General features: G+C 26.0%; 1 protein-coding gene across 1 annotated transcript in view; it reads right to left on the bottom strand.

Moving 5' to 3' along the window:
* Window positions 1–2,953, bottom strand: part of LOC105836803 (osmotic avoidance abnormal protein 3) — a 170,780-nt gene extending 167,827 nt beyond the window's left edge. The window contains exon 1 of the mRNA XM_036285329.1: window positions 1,742–2,953. The gene's annotated coding sequence lies outside the window, so the exon portion shown is untranslated. The remainder of the gene's footprint in view (window positions 1–1,741) is intronic.
* Window positions 2,954–7,828: the final 4,875 nt, after the last annotated feature.

The following is a 7,828-nucleotide window of genomic DNA, read 5'->3' as shown; positions in this document are numbered from 1 at the left end:
GTTCCACAACCACCGTATTCGCATGATTTAGCACCGTGCAACTTCTCGCTGTTCAACAAACTCAAAAGAACGCTCCGGGTATACCGTTTCGACTCGATTGAGAAGATAAAAACCGAATCGAAGAAAGTATTGAAAGCCATCCCGGAAAAAACTTCTCTGACTGTTTCGAGGATTAGAAAAAACGTTGGCATAAGTGCATTGTGTCGGACGGGGAGTACTTTGAAGGCGATGAAACTGATTTGGAAGAATGAATAAAGATTTTTTATTTTATAAACAAATTCACCTTATTTTTTGATCACAGTAGTATATTATATACACAATAATATTTTGTATGAATCATGTATGTTTTATTATGTTTTATTATTATTAATAAAAATTGAATTATAACAAATGCTAATTTTTTCTAACAAATAAAATCTTTTTTTTTTTCAAAAAATTCAACATTGTATTTTTTCCAAAGTGCCCTTAATGTTTTTATTAAATATACACCTTTTTGGAATTGCGCCCAATGGCTTATTTTAAGTAACACGTATTTTACGTATTATGTTGAATTTTAATTAAAAAATATCAAAAGTTAAAAAAATTATGACTTAAAAAAAGAAATTTTTTAAAAACTTTTCTCTACAAATGTTTTTATGTTAAAATCAAATTTTTATATTTGCTACCAACAATATTTTAGATTAACGTTTCAAGTTTATTCAGCATTTTTTGTTAAAATAATGAGAATTATCAATATGGCAAATAAAAATATGTGCTGGGATTAGATACACCCCGATATGACCAACACGGTACTCTTTGGAAGTGTAACTAAGAAGGGTTAAACATTTAGAATATTAAAATATTAAAACTAAAAATATTTTTTAATTTTTTAATTTAATAAAAAAATGTTCCTTTATCTTCCTTAAACTTTATCTTTTTTTTTAATTTTCATGTGATCCAACTTTTAAAGATCATTAGCTATAATGAGTAATTATTTTGCTTTTTTACAATGCGTAATTGTATTATATAGGCGAATCAAATTCGCAAAGGATAAATACAGAATGACCGAGTAAAACCTAAACTTTGATTGACTCAGTTACGGAATTTGTTATAACTATTTCATTTTATTGTTTAATTTTTATTATAAAAACGTACTAAAAAAATTATAATATTTTTATTTATATTTTTATAGAATAACTTTTTTAATTATAAACAATTGTCGTAATCTCTCTCTTTTGTATTGTAAAAAACACATATAATTAGAATCTTTATATATAGTTTTAATTTTTTCTAAATAGAATTTGACTATACGCCACTACTTTCTAAGTTAAAAATTTTTTTAATTTTTTAAATTATAAAGTCTTTAATGTATCTTTTTACATTAATCCAATACGCTAACAAAAAATATTTTAGATAAAATGAAAAAAATAAATCGCTTTTTTATTATAAAATTGTTCATTTTTAAATTAGACTCCATTGTGATTTCAGTTTTATTGCTTTTATTTGTAATTTTAAAATTAAATTTGCTATTTATTCACTTGAGGACTTAAAATTTCGTACATATTCTCTTTCTAAAAACTTATATTTTATGTCAATTTATTTAAAACACTCAATATCCTGTCTTGTAAAACTGTGTATATTCTACAAAACGCATTTCAAAATAAAAGTCAATTAGATGCTAAGAAAACAAAATAAAAGAAAGAAGGATCCAGTTGACTATTGAAATCGATTTTTTAAATGTGCCGCGTATAATTTAAAATACCTTTTATTTTAATTTTCAACAGTTTATTATCATTTACACTGTCACTTACACTTGACACAACACTAAACGCGTTCTCTCGTAATTCTATATTAAAAAACACAGAAACATGCTTATTCGCCACATAAAATTTGAATTGGAACGGTCTTGTAGCGACATACGACAATGCGTACGGAACGACGGACACATTCAGACTGACGATGCCACGCAAGTCGTAGCGTCGCAACGCCACAACTCCATCGCAGCTCATATTGAATTCGAATCATTGTAGCAGCGCGCGCGTACTGAACGCTCCAATGAGTTGATTGATAATCGCTGCAGTTTACATCTGTCTATACATAAGTAACAATCAATTGTTATGAGATTGAAATAACGTTATCTTGACAGATACTTGACAAAAATTTTGCTGAATTTTATATGAATTTGATGCTATTTGATGACGTTGTGTGTACAGTCGTACATTGCGTATTATTTAAATATAAAATTAGTTTACTTTATTTGTATTATTATGTATTCCTTACATTTTTCTTTATTTTTGAATTAAAAACATAATTTACATCTAGATATTGAAAAAAAGAGGGAAAAAAAGATTGTATTCTTTGTACATTGTAAAGGCTTATAAAGTTTTGTTTTATATGATTGGTTTATACATTTAGATCCGACAAGAACTAAGGACAAAAACCAATCCTGTTGAGAAATTTTATTACAGTTTCGAAGCTGCTTTTTCTACTGAATGCAGCCAATATCTTAAACACATTTTACACTTTTTATAAAGCATATTATGAAATTATTAGAAAAACATTATTGACGTTTTATGACTGACAATTTATGATATTTTTAGAATATTACTGACAGACAACATGTATATCTAAAGACATTTTAGACGTCTTAAAAGAAACATGTTTAAGATATCATCAAAAGATATCCTAGACCGGTCGATTTATAGTCGGATCTTATATTTAAGATTATCTTAATCAATCACAGAGCCGTATTAGCATCTTAAGACATTGCTTAAGACAATCTTGAAGTAAGATTTGACTATGAATACCGGCCATACTACAGAGATTTTTTGGAAAAACATCTGAAAGTATGTTGTTTTTTATGTATACAACAGTTTCTGAAACTTATACTGATACTTATATTATTGACTGTAATATTTATTAATTAAAATACATGATACAACTAATTTGGATATAGCAAAAACTATAAAAATGTTAAAACATATATTTACACTGAAAAAAAATTTAGTCAATCTAAATAAATATATTAATTCTAATGTGATATATTTACATCAAAATATTATTTTTTTAAATATAATAAACAATAACGTACCTTAAATGTATATGTAGTTAAATTAAAAAAAAAATTTATTCTATTTAAAATAATCTTAAAACAAATAATAAAAAATTTTTATTAAATTAATTTTTACTAAAATTAAAAAATTTATTTTTTTAAATTGGAAAATCTGATATTATTAAATTTAAAAAATAGTTTTAAGTAAATATTTTTTTAAATCCATTTTTTAATTGACTTAATAATAACATGTTATTTTGTAAAGACTGTTTGACTCAAATGTAAGAAATGTTTTTTTAAATATTACATAATTTTAATATTGTTTATTCAAATTAGGTAATATTTAAAAAAGTACTTCTTAAAGTTAAATTTTTTACTATTAAAATTAAGTAAAATATTTTTTTATTTTAACAACTAGTATTATATCATTTCAAAGTTTCATATATTGAAAAACTTATTTTTTTAATATATTTAAGATTAAATTAAAATATCAAATCAAATAATATTCATTGAAGTTTATCAAAGATTCATTAATTTAAAACAGGTATTGTGCGCGCGCGTGTGTGTGTGTGTGTGTGTGTGTGAGTTGTGTATTTAAGTCAACTAATCTTTATAAAAAATAGTTTATCATTATTTAATAAATTTTGAAAATAATTAAAGAGTAAATAGTAAAAAGTATTTGCTAAATTTTATATCGGAAAATTCAATTTAAAAAAATAATTTTCAGATGCTCACGTTAGTAGCATGCGCGAACGGTGGAAGATCTAATGAAACAAAAAGAGATAGTAGCCTGAACTAGCATCGTTGGAGGCACGCCGGCACAAGCAAGTCACAAGCCAGTAAATGACCAGTATGATCGGGTTATTGAGCATTGTTCAAAGTGAGTGAATGTATTTTGACGCTGTATTTTTTCTTAAACGTGGAAGTACACGAGTGCTATCTACGTATAGTATATATATGTGCGACAGAAACTGAAAGCGCGAGCAATTGGGGAAAATATATTACTAGCAACCAACAGTGTAAAAGACGAGCCGAGACAAACCAAAATCTTTTGTGAACGAGGTAAGTAAACATTTCTCTGTTGCTTTTCTTTCGTTTTTTTGATAGTATTAATCGCATAAAATGCATATTGTGCATAAAATACATAAAATGCGTGTTTATTACTAAAGGTCCAGTAGATTCGGCATATGTGTGCTTTTTATTGTTCGAGTACCTTCTGCCTGTACGAATAAACACGGCGGTCACCATGGCTGATGAAGTCAAAAAAATATTACAGGATTTGAATTTGGAAAATCTTATTGATACATTTACAAGTAAGTAATTAATTTATGCACTTATAGACTCGTACTAATAGCAAACTCGGTTGACTGCACATTGGTGTACACGTACTGGCAGAAATTGTGTCTCTTGGTGTCCGGCACGTGGCGATCATTCAATACATGAAGCGCCGTACGTGTTAGACCAAAGGCAGAGAATAAGACGTAGGTGTCGTAGTCGTGATCGTGGTGTAAGGCAGAGAAAAGCATAAATCGTACATATGACTATTCTATAGTCTATTACAACATATACGACTTACGTGTTTCTCTGTCTCTTACTTTACGACCACGACTACGACACTTATATTTCGTTCTCTGCCTTACTGAGCATGCGGAGGAGACGGAACATCATTTCTGCCGGTGCGTGTACGCAAAAATTATCACATAATTTACATTATAAGTAATGATAAGTAATAAAACGTAATATAAAAAGTAAAATAATACTCAATTATTACTATTCAACACGAATAATGATAAAATTAATAATTCATATTATTTTATAATTGTTTTAACATCTTAACCACTTATATTTATATTATAAATTTGTAATATATAATATAAATTTGTAATTTATAATAACTTATAATGTGTTTCAGTGCGCACTAGAGCACCAACCGAATTCGCTGTTATATATATACGCTATCATATAAACTTTTTTATATAAATGTAAAATTTTATTTTTATTGAAGAACAAATTAATATAAAAACATTAAAAATTTTGACTATACCCAGCAAACACACTTTTATAACTATGCTATAACAATTACATAATTTAGTATAATTGAATATAACAAGTTATATAATGTAGTTGTAACTTGTAATATACTCATTCCTTGTAATTTCCCACTCAAGGAAGCAACAATGTTATATAACAGCTATATATTTAATTGTAACAGTTTTACGTATATGTAATATTATTGACACATTAAGAACATAACTGTAATGAAATAAATATATAACATGTTGCATTGTGAAAATGTTGAAATAACATAATAATAATGTAAAAAAGAAATAAATTTACGATGTTTCTCAACACTCATCCCATCACATTATAGTCATACATTTGGGATTGCCTACTTCCGCAGTCACCCATCCAACTCTGAATCGCCGTCGATGTTGCTTAACTTCGAAGATCGTACGCAACCTAATACTTCGTGATGATCCATGAACACTTGATGCTCATGAATACATATTTGTTATAGATCAATTCAATAGATGTCAGAAACATGAAACTTGTAGTTAACTAATATTTTTATAAATAAATATAAATTTACAGTTATTTCCTGATTTTTACATATGCGAAATAACATGTGAAATAACTTATAAAAATATGTTTTTGCTCTGTTCTTTTTTTTCTCTGTTTTTTATTTTTTATTTACCATAAATAATATATGTATAAAATATTTAGTCTATATTTTAATAATATGTTGAATAAAGATTTTTTTCTTTGTGTATATAAAATATGTGTAAAATATTTATATAATATTTTGAAAAAATAAATATTAATAAATATTAATAAATATTTATCATAAATATTATGTGCTGTCTGGGATAATTCTAAAATATTGGTAGTATTAATTATATACAATATTATATTCATTATAAATAATGTTGTTTATTAGCCAATCTTTAAATAATGATTAATAGTTATAGATAGCAAGATGCCGTCCACTAGACCTCAATAATTCGTCATTTGAGATCAAATCGTCAATTATTACAAAGAATTATAGTTAACGTCAGTAATTAGTCATTAATAAAACCTTATTAATACGTCGTAAAGTAATCAATTAACTGACGTTATTAATTAATCAAGAATATGACGTCGGTTATAGGATGGATAAATGACTGACGTAATTAATAGGTCAAAAAATGACGTTACTATTACGTCTTAATTTGGTAACATGACGTCCGCGACCTTAAATGACGAATTATTGACGTCCAGTGGACGTCACCTTGCTACCTGGGAAATCAATATATGTTGCAACAATTATATATATATATATATGTTACATGTTACATGTTATTTGATGTTTGCTGGATATAATATTAATAATTTTGCGTTATATAAATATTACATTATGTAAGTATAACATGCATTATGTAACAAGAGTAAACAAATAATACATAACAGTTATATAATAAAATATAACAGATATTATAATAAATTAATGCTTCAATGTTATATAACTGTTAAAATATGTGTTTGCTGGGTACCTATGATAAATGAATTAATTCCAATAATAGGCGATAGAGCCATTTTCATTGAATATTGGCAACATAATTTCAATGCACCATCAATTAGTTCTCAAAATAAAGAAATAGATTTACAGCTTACATTTAAAAAGAAGGTAAAATAATTTTTTTATTTAAAAATTGAAATTTGTGAATATAATAAAAATATAAGTTTTTGTTGTATAAATATATTATATACTTTTTTCTACCATTTAAATTTCCAGAAATTAGATCATGAAAACATTGATAATTTAATTACTTTCTATGCAAATAAAGAAAATGAATTGGAACAACAAAACTGTTTTATAGACAAATCAGAATTTATAAAGCAAACTTTACTATCAATCAAAGACATTTTTTTAAAAATTACTTTCTATGCAAATAAAGAAAATGAATTGGAACAACAAAACTGTTTTATAGACAAATCAGAATTTATAAAGCAAACTTTACTATCAATCAAAGACATTTTTTCAAAAAACAAATTAGGTTTAAGAATAATTAAATCTTATGAAGAACAAAAAAAGCTTCACTGAAGCTCAAAGGAATAAAATTTGTGACATAATTCTAACTTATTATTTATACACTGGTGACTAGAAACTTGAGATTCACATTATTGATTATTCACCTTCAACCATTATGGTGTTTGTTTGAGATCATACATTTTTTTCAACTATCTCGTCTCGTTATGGACATGGTATTACTAAATTGATGAAATCGTGGATTACTATGAGAATGAGAGTCTGCACAGCAAACCAACAATTAATATTCCTACTTCGCTGCCGAAGAAATGATGTCGTCCCAGCACACATTTCCAATTTAAAGACAAGGATTACTTTCCGCAGTAATGTAGTAAACAATACGTTTAGAAAGTTTATTACTAAAAAAAACACATCTATCTTAACTTTGATATCAAAGATATCAATTACCATTTGACATTTTTACGAGCTAAAATTAAAAAAACTGAAAAATTTCTAAATGAACGCCTACTCCTTCAATTAGTAAAAAATTTTTTTGATTTAAATAGACATAAGATTTATGTACACAATTGTAAAATTAAAGCTAATGAGATGAAGAAATTCCGAACTAATACAACAATATAACACTGACATAAAAACTTTTTTGAATATTGATAATAAAAAATGGATTATTAATTTTAGTAACAAAACAATACCTGATTCTGTGTTTAGATTATTAAGTTTAGGCAATAATTTTTGTCTACCAATTGATCAACGAAATAAAAATGACCGCA

Source organism: Monomorium pharaonis, chromosome 4 (assembly GCF_013373865.1).
Source record: "Monomorium pharaonis isolate MP-MQ-018 chromosome 4, ASM1337386v2, whole genome shotgun sequence".
Lineage (NCBI taxonomy): Eukaryota > Metazoa > Arthropoda > Insecta > Hymenoptera > Formicidae > Monomorium > Monomorium pharaonis.
Note: the sequence above shows the minus strand (reverse complement) of the source record. Positions and strands in the feature narration are given on the sequence as shown.